Source organism: Sarcophilus harrisii, chromosome 3 (assembly GCF_902635505.1).
Source record: "Sarcophilus harrisii chromosome 3, mSarHar1.11, whole genome shotgun sequence".
In the NCBI taxonomy this organism is placed as follows: domain Eukaryota; kingdom Metazoa; phylum Chordata; class Mammalia; order Dasyuromorphia; family Dasyuridae; genus Sarcophilus; species Sarcophilus harrisii.
Genome location: NC_045428.1, coordinates 295298864 through 295311313, shown reverse-complemented (window position 1 = coordinate 295311313; position 12450 = coordinate 295298864). Strand labels below are relative to the sequence as shown.

The 12450-nt window shown below is 35.0% G+C and overlaps 1 protein-coding gene across 5 annotated transcripts in view; it reads left to right on the top strand.

Moving 5' to 3' along the window:
* The first annotated feature begins 1862 nt into the window (after positions 1–1862).
* Positions 1863–12450, top strand: part of ZBTB20 (zinc finger and BTB domain containing 20) — a 1022251-nt gene continuing 1011663 nt past the window's right edge. For 2 of the 5 annotated variants that reach the window (XM_031963653.1, XM_031963649.1), the window contains exon 1: positions 1863–1909. The gene's annotated coding sequence lies outside the window, so the exon portion shown is untranslated. The remainder of the gene's footprint in view (positions 1910–12450) is intronic. The other 3 variants (XM_031963663.1, XM_031963650.1, XM_031963660.1) reach the window with 2 other exon arrangements.

Genomic DNA, 12450 nt, shown 5'->3' with positions numbered 1-12450 from the left:
TCCCCCCATTTGATTCTTTGAGAGGCATGGCCTCCTCAAGGAATCACTAATTGATATGATAAGCCCTTCAGTGGCCAGTAAAGTAAGGAAGGAAAGGGAAAAATGGATGGCCACTTTTACAAAACCATTAGAGGGGAGATCCCCTTTGATAACATTTTGATAAAATCAAACAGGATAATCCCCTTTGGTAAGAAGACCTTATAAATGAAAGGGGTAAAAAGAAAAATTAAACAGCAAAATAAAATTCATAGATGCATGTCCAATCTATTCCTCGGCAAATGTCTGATGCAGTCAGTTCTGTGTCTCGGGTGTGGTCTAAGGGAAATTCTCTAGCCCAGATTAGTTGTAGAAATTCTCTTTTCTGCTCAAAATTTCCTTTGGTCTTAACACAAATTTAAATATACTCTGCCAATAACCAGGTCAGATAACGAAAGTTAGTCCAGGCTTTATGTTTCTATTATCAGAAAATCAAATTTGTAACTTTTTAGAGCAGGAACTATACAATTTTAGGTTGACCAGATGTCATGCTGACATCTATGTATGTTTTTACACAATGTCCATATACATTTATATCGATCATACAAACAGAAAATTACAATCCCATTTTTATCCTTGGCATTATTCATTTAGGAGGATGAGACTAAGGAATTAATAACAGAACACTTTTTATAAGATAGACACTAATACAAACAAGAAAAAGGATTTTCCCGCCTGCGCCTCCTCAACTGCCCGACAGGGGGCGACAAGGGGATGAGGGCGAGCTCGGGTCGCGCGGAAAGAGGCCGCGGAAGGTGATGCTGCTTCCTCCTCCCGGGCCTAGAGGTGAGGAGATGGGAGAGAAATTCGCTAAGGTGCCTGACGCTGCTCGCGCTGTGGCTAGCTACCCTGGCCGATGGAACCTCCTCCTTTTCCTCCATCCTCCAATGCCAGCTTCCATCCAGTCGCCACCGCTGCCGCCACCACAGTCTATGGCGACAACCCCTTCCCCCCCCCCCCCCCCGCCTATCCCTCCTCACACACATTTCACCGCGCCAGACGGTGGGTAACCGCCGCCTCCGCTGGGGCTTTCCAGCCCGATAGGACCAGAGTAGCCCCAGACATCTGCTTCTCACTGGCCACTTCCGCTGCCCCTCAAAGTACATCCCCTTTGGCAATTGGTCCTGAACTACCATCCATCACTGTCAGCCCCCGCCCCGCGTCCTGCCTCCACCGCCGGGTCATTTAAGTTTATCACAAATAAATAAATAAAGGAGGAAATAGAAATGCGTAGAAAGTAAAAGCAGCTGAGAGAAGGGGGGCGGGAGGTGGGAGTGTAGGGCGGAGAAAAGATGGGGGAAATAGACAACCAAACTTGATGGTGTCCGTTCTGGCCAATCATGGTCCAATCCTATGCTGTCTGACAGCTTCGTTTAACCAATAACCCCCAGTCTCAGGGATCACTGAACAACGAGAGGCGCCTGACCTCTCCAGAGTGGGCGAAGGCTCCTCGTGGGGGAAGGTGGAAAGAACTTTGACCAATCCCGGAGCAGGCTAGTTCAGAGTGACGTTAGTATGCACCAATGAATTTGTGAAATAGCGGATTGGGCCTCTATTTACCCAATAGGTGGTGGTAGGAATGAGGAAAGCTATGGATGAAAGGCGGGGAGATTGCGAGGGGGAGGAGGGAGCAGTAAAAAAGACGGGGGGGGGGGGGAATTTTGTTTATGGGCGTCACCCTCAGGCTGGCTTTTCCGTTTTCATTGGCTAAGAGCGCTCCGAGTGGCGTGAAGCCTAGCCCATAGAGGAGAGAAGTGGAGAGTTCTCGCCTTTCAGTGGCCAATGCACGGTGTTTACTGAAAAAGTAGGGGCGGGGGTGGGAATGGGGGGGTAGTTTAGGAGTTGAGGAAAGAAGATTAAAGAGCGCGAGGAGGTAACGCTACGAACTCTCATTTGTTGGGGAGTGGGGAGGGGGAGTGGAGAGCCATCCTCGAGGCACTTTCTTTAGCGAGAGGTGGGGCGCAGAAGGGAAGGAATGGGACGAGGCGGGGTATGTGAGTGTGTGTGTGAGTGTGTGTGTTGGTGGGAAAGAGTTGCGGCGGCCTGGGCGGGGGGGGAGGGGGGGGTGCGTTGAGAGAGTGCGCGCGCGCCCCTCACCCCGCCCCCTCCGCTCCCTCGTTCCTTTTCCTCCCTCCCCTGTGCTCTTGTTGCTGCTTCCCGAGGTCGGGGGGGGGAAGAGGGGGGCGCCTGCGGGTCCCTGGGAAGAGGGAGGGGTCTTTTTCCAGCTGCAAACTTGTGGCTTGTTCCTTCTGCTTTACTCCCTACATCTGGAGCTGCCTTTGAGAAGAGCAGAGATATAGGGGTGCGGGGGGAGAGAAGAGAGACTGGCAATGACACTAGTATCCTGAAATCAGGAGCTACTTGAAAGTGTCTTTTATTTAAAAACAAAAACAAAAACAAACCCTTCTCATCCCCTCCGTCTTTTTATCGCCCTTCCTTCCTCTTCTCCCTGTCTTCTCTCCCCCTCCTCTTCTCCTCTGGGTTGCATTCTCGGTCTTTGGAGCGCCTCGCCTTCTGAGAACTTTGATTCGGTCCCTTATATTCCTTCCCAACTCTTCCCCTCCCCCTCCCCCTCCCCTTCCCCCACAACAAAAGCTGGAACCTCACCAGATACTGGAATAATCAGCCCCTGCTTTGCTTCTACGACTAGAATGAGATAATAGGGCTTTCTTACTTTATTCTTATACATATGAGTTTTTGGAAGGCGCAAACGTATGCATATATGTTACAAGTGTATGCAAAATTTGCAATTTTGTTACCCGAAATGTGACCTTTTAAAAGTTAATACGCTTCTTGCCCTCATAATACATTTCTAGCTATTTATGTGGCTGATTTCTATTTTCCCTCCCTACCTAACACAAATACACAAACTCACTCTTTTCCCTTACTTCCAAAGTCGTTATCCCTTTTAATGATGCTGGGAAAGGCAGGAGGCAAGAATTTTGTAAAAGTTCTATTGATAAACACACTTGCACAAACATATGCTAGGCATACACATAAACTATAAACATAAATGAAAAACACAATATGGCCTACATCGACACTACACTACCTAATGCAGCAATCCATCAATCTCACATGCTGTATAGGGTTGAATGGGGTCAATGGCCAGATGACACAGCTCTCCAGTTTAAAAAAAAATAAAATAAAAGGCGAAGCAGGAAGTGGTTTGGAAGCTTGAAAAATATTATTTTTTTATGAATCAGTACTGATCCAAGTTGAGCTGAACATATGACATACAAGTCCACGTTATAGACCTAAAAGGGACCTGAGAATTGAGCAAGTCAGTTCTTTCCCACCTTATATGTCCCCTTCCCCTATTTTACAGAGGTAGAACTGATTCCTAGAGACCTTAAGGAAGCACTTTAGAAAAGTAATTTACATTGTTTAGCTAGTTAAAACTTCCATACATTTTTACAAGAGTTAATTTTTCTAAACAGTATCTTTTGCTTTTAGTCGAGAAAATTAAGAAGCCATCAAATTCAACCCTGGATTTTAAATTGGCTTTTGATATGCTGTAATTAATGAATTGCTTTTAATATAAGACAAATTTATTTTAATGATGCTTCAATAAATGCATGAGGAGTAAATTATTGAAAATTTTCTCTTAATTACATAAAGCAATTTGGGATCTATAGAGTTTAAAGTATTTTAAAAATGGAAAATACTGATTACAGTCATAGATACATATAGGTAAACCTTTATTTGTAGTTGATGAATAAGGTTTTCAGTCAACTTTCTTACAATTATGTTTAAATCTAAATATCCAATGTGTGTTTCAATTTCTTTTTGTTTTCATTTTTGTATTACTACTTTAGGTGAAATTATGATTATGGGAAAAGAAATTTAAGTGGTCTTAAATGAAAGAGGTTTTTGACTGGTATTAGTCATAAACTTTGAAAGTTCTGATGCTAATTCTTCACTACCACTGCCCTCAAAATATAGTTTTTTCTTTAGAAAACTTCGAATTGTCCTTGGCAAAATTGTTGATCACACACTCAGTGTTCAAGGTTTCAATCTTAAAATAGTTGGTTTATTTTCCATTGAGCTTTTAATTTATTGTAGAGAGAGGGTTGTTATCCATTGGGAAAAAAAATAAAATATGAATTGTGTAGAAGCTTTTTGATCAATTAAATTACTTGAGCAAGTAGGAGTTCTAACTTTGTTTTATTTAAACAAACAAAAAACTAGGGAATTCAGCTTGGTTTCATTTGGAGATCAGGGTAAAATGCTTTTTGAGTATCTATACTCCAAACAGCATCTCATCTTTTAGAGGAGACTTTGGTTTTAGGAGTAAAAAAAAAACAAAACAAAAAAAAAAAAAAAAAAAAAAACTTAAAGGAGGTTAAGATTGTAGTCTAAAACAGTTTTCTAAAAATGGGTTTGCCCATGTTATTCATGTCTGGAAAGAAATCTCTGAACTTAGAAGTACTGGCCAGTAGAGATGTCAGTACTTTAAGACAGATAACTAGTTTCAAGAAAATTTAAGTATTGCTCATTTTTAAATTAGAAAAGCATTGTTGGGTATTTCAACTGATATTGGCTGAAAATCAGTATTTAAGGGAAGCAAGGGAAATAAAATATATCTGCCTCAAAGTCGATTTTGAAAATTGAACAGCTAGCTGTTGAGTTGTGCCAGTATGCCAGTGTCAGGAAGTTAGATACTCCTTTTAAAGAACACAAGTATCTTTTAATAGTTGTATCTATTTAACAGTTATTGTTTTGGAAATAAGAAATATCTTTGGACAAAATAGTTTATAAGTAAGTTATTTCATTCTTACAGTCTGAATCTTCCAAAATTTTTTAGTTAAATTGGACCTCTTAAGAAAAGATTAGGACTCTTGAAAAGAATTGTTATTATAATAAAGCTATAGAAAGTTCACATAAGTACATAAAAAGGATTTTAAATGTAAAAACGGATTGTGAATGTATGAAATAGAACTACTTCAGTATAAAAATTTATGGAAGGATACCTGATTAAAACTTCATGCATTACATCTTTTTGATTTTATGGAATCACATGTATATTTGGGGTACCCAGAGGAGTAAGATTTTAGGCTAGTTCTTTCCTTTACAAAATGCTATTTGAAAAATCTTGATAAAACTTTTCAGTGAAATTGAAGTTTTACTATTTGCCATATAGTTTATTCCTTATATACATTAGCTGTTTATTCCATTAAAAATGTCTAGAACATCTCAGTAAGTTCATTTTGACTGACTGATAGACCTTTATTTATATTTTAATGTATATTTCTATTGAATAAAATGATCTTTTTATATAAAATTCCTTGTGTCTTGGAATTTACTGTAAAGCTTTATGGTTTTAAGTAATGATATAATTAGAACCCGAATATCATATTTTTTTCTTTTGATATTGTTATTGAAAAATCTGAAAAATTAGTTCCTTAAAAAGGTTTTCAATGATGGCTTTATCTAGAAGAAAAAGAAACATATAGTCATGAATTTATAGATGACACTTAGAAAGGAAAAAAGAGGTCTGCAAAAATGCTTTGTTTTCTAATTACAGAAGCATTGACAATCTGATTTAATGGGCTATTTGTAATTCAGAAGGAACATTACAGAAGACTGTAGCATCATTTTAAATTTAATCATTTCATCTGTAGGTGTAAAAATCCCAGTTTTCTATCAAAGAGAAACTTTCTGATGACTTGCTTATAAGAATTTGTGACTTACTACTGAGTTTGCTGCTTAAAAGTATTTCTAAAACAGATCATAGATTTCAAATTTAAGGTTTAATTCTTAACTATCTTTCTCTGTCACAGTTAATTTTGTTTTGTAAGCACTAGTTTACTTAATTGGGTATATTTTTAGCTTTTTGGTCGCCTGACTTTGTTATATCTTCCTGCTGTAGAATACTTGGCATTTTTGTACCTACATGAGATCCCTCTTTAAGCAAATTTAGAAATAATCACCTCTTCCAGAAAGAGTACATATTAATGTAATTTAGAGCATATTGAGGTTGCCTCTGGATATTTTGATATACTATCACTAACATCTGAAAACCATAAATAGAAAGATTTGGAAGAAAAAGACTTTATAACTTTATTGTGTTATTTGGGTGAAGCAGTGGGTTTTTTAAAAGCACAAAGTGAAAGAATATTTAGTTAAATATAAAAATATATATATAGTTAAATAAGCACTAGAAATTATTTCTGCCTTATATAAGAAAGATTTATCTATATCTATATATACATATTAATAATTAGAAAATAAAAACAGTTTTTAGTACAGGGAAATAATTTAGATTCTGCCCTCTGATCCATGACATGGAATGCAATCAAAATTCCCAGATGGTAACTTTGTTCAGTTTATTTTATTAGCATCAAAACCTTTATTCTGGCACTGTAAGGACACATTAATGTCTTTTAAAAATTTATATATATATATATATATATATATATATATATATATATATCCCCCTTAAAATGTTGCTTTGGGATTTTAAAGGAGGAAAAAAGAGGTAGCCAGTAAGCTCCTCCCCTTTCCAGAATAACACCTAAATAGTATAGAATCTAGAATATTAAATTCATAAAAGATTTCTTAAGTAAGAAAGATTCAGAGAACTGAAGAAAAAGTCCTGATAAAACAGAAGCAAAATTATCTTTGTCATTTAAAAAAAAGAAACTAGCAATGGTCAATTTTATTGCATTAATATTCACATTTTTAAGGAAAGTATAAGAATGTCTATGATATTTTTCAAATCAATTTTTTTTTTTTGGGGGGGGGCGGTGTTGCTGGCTACAATGCAGTAGTTCTTTTGCCAGACATACTAGGCTGTGTGAGGGCTAACCATCTGTCAAGTGATACAGACAAAGAAAGGTTTAATAACTAATCCAAAATTTTCACAAACTTGTGAATTATATTGTCATTTTGTTTCTCCCATAAAATTTTTTTGTATTGAATTTGCACGGGAATAGACATACACACACCTCTGTTTTATGAATGAATATTCCTCAGATTTAAATAAGGTCATTGTGACATGATTTAATATAAAGAAAATATTAGCTATTGGAGTTTTTTGATGTGTAAGTTGTACAACTATCCCATTTCCTAGAAATTCTATAAGTGACTTTACATCATGAGTTTTGGATTTTTATTCTTTTAGTTTAAATAAGTTCAACCTTATATAGAAAACTAAATCCTGAGCTGTTTGAAAAAATATAGCAACAGGATTCCAGATTGCCTGTTTTAGGTACAATATGGTGTGATGTGAAATTGAAACAGCAGATTGGTGAGAAACTTTAGTTTCAAACAAATATAAACTAGTTTGTTTAATGGAGTCATACACACAACAGTAGTCTCTACAGGGGCAACATTGTTCAATAACTTCTTCAGTTATATGAGGTCATTTTTGGTTTTTGGAGCCCTAAATCTATGTTTCTAAGACCTTGCACTAAAAAGGAAACCCTAATATTTCTATTGTAATGATATACTTAGATATGGCAGGCTTAGGTATTATTTATAGCGATGCTAATTATATCAGTTGAAATAGCAATATTAATACTGTTGAGTGTCAAAATCCATACTTGACAGCATGAGGTAAACAGAATCATAGTGATATAAAGCAGCCAGCCTGGCTCTACTGTCAGCTCATGAATATGCACTTCAGGAAAAATATACACAGTTTGGGATTTGGATGTCCTAATTTAATGTTTTTCTTGCTAACTGGGTATCTCTGATTTTGTTTTTAAGCGTTTACTATTCTCAACCTAAAGAGAATATTGAAAGGCTATGCTGATTTTTAGATTGGAAATTTATGCCTTTTTTCCCTTTTGGACTTATTAATAAGAGCTACCTGAAAAATACTTATTTATAGCAAATTGATGTGCTGTTTATCAGAAACCTTTACTGTAAATGTATCATTATTTGGTAATAGAGATTACTATAAGAAAAGAACATTTAAAAATATAAGTTTATTTTTAAAAATCCAGCAAAAGTGATTCAAGAAAATTTCTTTGGCTTCCTTAAAATATTTCTAAAATATTTAATGTTTTCCATATTGTTTTGATTTAAGTGAAAACTTAAGTTTATTATAAAATGATTGGAATGTTAGATTCAGAATAATCAGTGGAATAGGAAGTCCTTGATTCAAATCCCACTTCTGAAAATTAGTTGTATAACTATGGATAAAACACTTCTCTGAGACTTAGTTTCTTCATCTGTAAAATCATTAAGGCCAATTACATTAGATGGTTTCTTAAGTTTCTTCTAGTTCTACCTATAATTCCTATATTCCTTTATAGTTTTCATTACTTTGTTCCTTTTGACAGTACAATAGTCTAGTCTTGTTTTAATTGGACAGAACTTTAAAATCTCAAGTAATTTAATTTGGAGAGGAAACATTTAGAATTTCAAGATATTGAACAATGTAATACTGATACATTTTTACTTATTTACTGACATCTAATTAAACATGTAAGTCTGTGTTAAATGTCACTGGAAATATTTAGAATCTCAGGAAAGTGTTCTGAGTTCATTATGTCTTTACCATTCTTTATAAAAATTTTTGTTACATCCTCTTTCAAATTTCATATACATACATTTTATGTATAATGTAGCCTTGTAAATATATTTGCTAGATCACAAAATCTAATAATCCTGTTCAGCAAATGTTAATTAAATGTTGCTTATTTGTAAAGTATTGTGCTGGGATTGGGGATACAGTAATAAAATTATTCAGTCCCTGCCCTCAAGTAGTTTAGTATCCAAAAGTTATATTATGTTACTTACTAAGTCCTGTCTATTCTATCTCTGCAACTTTCTTTTTTTGTTATACTTTTCTGTTCTCACTGCCACCATCCACCTGGACTATTCCAGTATTCTACTAATACAGTTCTTGCCTCTTATTTTCTTCAAGTTGTGTTTATCTTCCTTATACAGATCTGGCCATGATGCTGCTCTGTTTAGTAATGTTCACTGGCATCCCATTACATGTACAATTAAAAATCCTGTGCCTGAGTTTCAGTGCCTTCTACAATGTGGTGTCTCCTTACCTTTCCAACCTTTTCACATACTTTGCTTTGTTGTTTACTGTAGGCTCCAGAAAAACTGGACCACACTCTGAAGAAGGTGTGATCTTTCTTTCCTCCAAGCTTTTACTTGTCCTGCCTAGTGTGGCCTACGTGTCTGTACTCATAATTTAAATTCTTGCTCATTGTTTAAAGCCCAACTCTGATGCCAACAAGTCTGTCAAGCCATCTGTGACCCCTACTATGTTACAACCCTGTTTCTTATCAAAGCACTCCATTTTTCATTTTTGTACTTGTACAACATGTTACATTATAGTTGTCTATCACTCCCTATTAGAAAGTAAGCTCCATAAGGACAAAATTCATCTCGTTTATTTCTTATCTTTACTAACTACCCCTTATTACAGTGTAAGTTACATCTTCTAAGTGCTTAATGAATATTTTTAGAATGGATGAATGAACATATTGAAAACTAAATATAAGAGAATATGATAAGGGCAAAGGAAAAATTCAGAGTGTCATAAGTATGTTTTTGGCAGAAGTGATCATTTGAGGAATGGGATTCATGTGAAGAATTTATTAAACATGGATTAAAATCAAAAAGGATGGGAAAAATGAGAGAGATAGAGTAATGCTCACATAGCCATGGAGTAGAATTGAGACCACTAGGCACTGTGGACCCAATGGAAATGGAATAGCAGAGGGGAAAGACAAGAGTTTTCTGTCCTATAATAGGGTCTAATTTTGGGAAACAGACCAATTCCTCTTTATGCCACCTTGTGGTTAGTTCAATAACATATCCAAATCATCCTAAAGTTATTGGGTAAAGTTCAAAGTCATCAATTCAAAAGTTTTCAGCACCTTTTTGATGTTCTCTGTGATTTAGAACTGTGGATATCTGCGTTTTGTATGGAATTTATATAACAGAGGAGCAGAAGCTTTGACATAGAGTGGCTACATGGCTTCTCTTGGTTAAGCCCATGTTATGAGGATGTGAATGTTAGTTAATTTATGATTCATTTTATAAATCATGCTTCATTGGTCTTTGCGATGTTTTGTATGTGACTTCCAGATACCTCTTTGCTCTCTCATTTCTTACTGAATTTACTGACTAGATTGGGGAGTAATCAAGGGGACCAGAACAAGATATAATTTTAACATACATACATTACATTTTATTTTATATTACATTCTTACTATATTGATTTACATAGTGAAAGTCCAGTTTTTCTGGAGCCTAGAGTAAACAACAAAGCAAAGTATGTGAAAAGGTTGGAAAGGTAAGGAGACACCACATTGTAGAAGGCACTGAAACTCAGGCACAGGATTTTTAATTGTACATGTAATGGGATGCCAGTGAACATTACTAAACAGAGCAGCATCATGGCCAGATCTGTATAAGGAAGATAGGAAAGTCAAATGGGCACAACATTTTGAATTTCTATTTTTGTTAAGAGTTGGCAAAGTGAGTTTGGCTTAAGTAATCTTATTGTTTCCAAGTGTTATGTCCCAGTACTATGATGTAGAATTATAGTGTTTCTTAAAAACCTCCATGTAATTTGTATGCCCATACTTAGAAAGTTGTATCTTTCTCTTTACTTTGGCAAATTCGACAAATATGAAGCACCTGTTATGTGCAGAATTAGGTGGTAGGTGCTGAGGAAAATAAAAAAAAATTAAGACACAATTCCTGTCCTCATGAGACATTATTTGGCAAGAGACCATGGCAAATATATAATATAAAATAATCTAATTAGTACATCAGAAAGGTGCAAGTGTTACCTGAGGTCCATGGAAGAATGTTCTTAATAGAGAGGGAAATTGGGGAACTATTCTTAGAGAAGTCTTTTGAGTTGGTTTTTACATAGCTGACATTTAGATGACTCTATTGGTTTTACAGAACACTTTACATTTATTGTGTCATTTGATTTTCTCAAGCCTCTAAGGAGGTACTATAGGTATTGTTTTGTCAACATTTTGAAAATAAGAAACTGAGATTCAGATAACTGACTTACCTTGGTTATATAGCTAGTAAATGTAGGAAATCTTCCTAATGCAAAGTCCAGTAGACCTATTACATCAGACTGCCAGTATAAGTGGAAGAATAATAATAAATAAGGTTCCAAGCATGGATGTAGGAGAGTAGTTCCAGTTATGATACTAACTGTATGATTATGGGCAAAATCCTTAAAATCTTCAAGCTCCATTTTCTTTTCCTGTAAAACTGGAATAGTAATGTTTGAACTATCTACTTCATTGGCTTCTTGAGAAAGCACTTTGTAAAACAAACTTAAAGAATTGTAGAAATGTCAGCCAATCATCTAGTTTGTCTTATCCCTAAATTAACCAACAGATAAGGCCAGAAAGATACATAACACCCAGTGGAAGAACTTGGATTGCCAGGTAGTCTTTGAATTTTATTTGGTAGAAAATAGCTGCTATACTATTGACCACAGGAAAAACTTTACCAGATCTATACTTAAGGAAGATTATTTAGTGGTGGTTTGAAGGATTGATTATGGATAAAATGAAGATAAGAAAACTTATCCAGAGACATATCATAGTTCCTATCTTTAGTAGTGAAGGCCTCTGTTAAATTAGTGAATTGTCAACATACAGAAAATATCAACAAAGCCTTAGAATCATGTCTTATCCTACCTTTGACACTTGATGTTGTTGGGAAGTTACTTCATTTCTCTGAGCTTCGGTTCAGATTCTTTTTCTGCAAAATTTGGTTAATAGTACATGTATATTATCTCACAGTATGCTTTGCAAACCTTAAAGAAAATGAATATGTGAATTATTGTTATTAGAAACACATTTTATCCAATTCTCCTTTCTTATTCAGCAAATATCTCATTTTATTCATTGAAGTGATTCTAAACTACATATTTCTCACCAATTTTAGATGGAATTGTGACATTTTTAGTAAATTCAGTTTTCCCATAGCTACTTATAATGCTGTAATGATTCTTTTTCTAGAATATATATGTTTAAAACATATATGTTTGTTACTAAACATAATGGACATAGATGAACAATACAACTATGGTAAAACTATACTGATTTAGATTGTTTTTGACAAAGGCCAATCTGAATGAATGAAAAATCTGAGTTGTAGAAAAAAAGTAATGTTTAGCTATTAAATAACTATAAATATTAAGATGAGATCTTTAAGTAGACATACTTTCAATTGATAAAATTCTGTGTTAGCTATATCTACATAATGTTTTCTTTTTTAGTAGGTTAAACTTTATCCTTGCAATATTATATTTTTCAATTTGTTTAGCTAGTTCTTATTTTGTATATAGAATAAAGGTAAATAAACCCAGCTGATGTCAAATTTTATTTAATTCTAAACCATAGGAATTCAAATGAAAGTTTTAATTGACCAATTCCATATTTTTAGGTTTTGATTTTGAGT